Consider the following 3250-nt stretch of genomic DNA (forward strand, 5'->3'; position numbering starts at 1 on the left):
AATAACACATTGAATTATACATGAAATTTTGAAAAACTCAATTAGTATTTCTTGTAAATGTATTCACATTTTTGTTTTATTTGCAACTTTGAATTTTTTATAATTATTGTTTTTTACACTGTATAAACAGTTTTGTAGAAAAAAAGAACTGCTGCACTGTAAAAAAAAAAAAAAATTCAAAGTTTTAAATACAAATTACTGGAGTACGTTTTACATGAAAATACCATTTTCAGTCCTCGTACTTCAAAATTCCATGTTTAATGTTTTCTTGTCATTTCTTTGTGATTAATTGTGAAATTGAATAGCTTTTTTTTTTGTAACATTTTTTTTTAAAAAGTGTATGTTAAGTATAAAATTAAATAAAAAAAGTTATCTATAAAATACACAAAGACACTGTACCTGAACTACTTGGTTCTAGTACCAGAACTGTAAAGCCATCTAACCATTAAGGCGCATAAAACCTGGAGCCCTGGGCAAAAGCATAATGCATTTGAGTCATGCGTCATCTTATTTCCTACCTCTGTATGAGTTTAGGTTCAGCTGTTAACTGACTGCAAAGTAGATTTCCACCTCCACCTCACTAAGAACCGGAAACCTCTCTACTTGAAGGATGAAACAATTACTAAAATACTACTAAAAACTTTTTTAGGACTTGTTTGACAATATTTCAAGGAAGACAGATGCTGTTCTTGCAAAGATTGTCCCTTGTTAGTGGAGCTAAGGCCAACATTATTCTTCCTATTGCTCATGCAATGAGGTTTGATCTAAACCCCCAATGCACAACATTTGTGCTGAAGATATGAATTATACCTTCAGTCATGTGGACTGCTGATGAGAAATGTACTGTTATGAGCAGGATAACTGCCAATCATGTTATGCAGGACCTTAGTGTATAAATCAATCTACATCACAACATTGTACCTTAGTGGGAATAGCTATAGTAAAAGGAAGAGTTCACACAAAAATTTAAATATGTAGATTAACTTGCTTCTTCATCTGAACAGATTCTGAGAAATTTAGCATTACATCACTTGGATCCTCACCAATGGATCCTCTGCAGTGAATGGGTGCCATCTTAATAAGAGTGCAAGCAGATGATAAAAATATCACAGTTATCCACAAGTAGTCCACACCACTCCAGTCCATTACTTAATGAGTTATAAGCTGTGTGTTTGTAAGAAACAAATGAATCATTAAGATGGTTTTTAAACTTCAAACCATTGTATCCTCTATCCAATATATTGCTTTCTCCATTGAAAAAGTCTGAATCAGGAGAGAAATATCCACAGATGAAGCACCATTTACAAGCAAAAACAGTCTAAAACAGTCCTAAGCAAATATGTTGGTGGATTTAAAGAATTAACTTTTTCACTGGAGGAAGTGTTTTCATTCTGATGGCACCCATTCACTTCAGAGGATCTATTGATGAGCAAGCGATGTAAGACTAAAATTCTTCCCATCTGATCTGATGATGAATTCATCTACATCTTGAATGGACGAAGGGTGCTAAGCCAATATGCTTCCAAGCCATTTTACCACAAAACTAGACCCTACCATCTGTGATGATCACAAAGCTTGACCAAAACACTTCCAGGATGAAAGTTTGTCTCCAACTCTGTGGAGTATATGATCTGGAATATAAAAATTATAGGGTGATTACCAGCTAAGCAGGGAACAGACCAAGTCCAAAAATCTTCAAAAATTAAAGTGCTCTCTGTTTCTGAAGGCAGATATTTTTAAAGATTTGATTAACTGAGATCTGGTTTTTATTCTTTTACCAACCCACAGCCCAATGTTCATCACTTCTTCATACAATTTACAATATATATGATCAATATCCATGTACACAGGCAAAAATATTGGACTTTTCTTTTCCTTCCTCATATAAAAACAGATAAGGTAAGATTCAGATAAGGTTCAAAGGTTCACAAACTGATATTGTGCCTTACAGTGCATAAAGATACTACTGCTTATGGAGTCTCTGTGATAACATATGGACCCATCCTACCTTGTTAAACAAAGTTGTATTAGTGTCCTTGTGTCAAGATGATTTATTCAGAACTGTCTGTACTGACAACCATTCTTAAACATTATCCTAGTCAAACTGGAGGAGTTCAGAGACTCCAATTGGAAAAGAATTGAAAAAACTCTGGGATATAATCAAATAAACCAGGCAAATCCTCGTTGGAAACCCTGACAGCAAGCAAACTCATTTAATTTCCTCTTGACAGTTGAATTGTGAAATATGTTCTGTTTTTCCAGCCGAGATGCTGATCTGTCATGCATCAAAGCTAAAATGATTTAAATGCCTTTAGCTTCTAAAGTGTTGACGTTTATTATGCACTCATTTGACGCTTGCTAAAGCAACCATCATTTACTATTGCTCATCCTAACCGTTAAGTATCACACTTTGGTGCACACCGTTTGTGCTGTGGAGATGAATGATACCTCAGATTGTACGGCTTACTGAGGAAGTGATCAGACTTTCATTTTAAGACTTACATTTTCAGACTTACACTTCAGACTCAATAAAAAAACAGATAGGATTTTTCCATTGGCTTTTGGATTATTGCATTAAATAATATCTGTGGCCAGATAAAGTTTATGATTTATATATATTTTGTTCATCAAGATAATCTTTACAAATTAACATACATTCTATTGATTTTGAAGCCTAAATACAAACTCCAGAAGTGGAAAGCTAAGCTATAAATGAAAAACACCATGGTCACAAGAATTTAATGTTACCAACAATGACTCAAGCTTGCTGAAAAGTTTGAGTTATAGTTTTAGCATAAGCGCAAACATAAACACAACAAGGTTTTGAAAGCAGACTAGTGAGTAGAACAGTTTGGTAACCCCTGTAGTCCCATTTGGCTGACTGGTTGGTGTTTTAATGCCCTGACCATTTACATAGTGAGTTACAGATCTTCATTAATGTTGTAGAATGAAACATGTAAATATCTTGAGTTTGTGCCAACCACAGACCTTATTTCAGATATTTAAGAAAAAATGTTATAAAAAATAATTAGATTCAAGACTCATTCTTGCTGCACTATGTCTTGGCAACCACTTTTTGCATCTTCCAGGAAATTAGAAAATCTACAGTAGTTTTCTTAATTTTTCTTTTTTTTTTTTTTTTTACATAATATGTAAAATGTAATAGCCCCCCCCCCCCCCCCCCCAAAAAAAAAAACAGACAATATGAGCTAAAAAATGAATTTTGCATTGCTGAAAGCCCCGCACCTGC

Source organism: Carassius auratus, unplaced genomic scaffold (genome assembly GCF_003368295.1).
Source record: "Carassius auratus strain Wakin unplaced genomic scaffold, ASM336829v1 scaf_tig00216070, whole genome shotgun sequence".
NCBI lineage: Eukaryota > Metazoa > Chordata > Actinopteri > Cypriniformes > Cyprinidae > Carassius > Carassius auratus.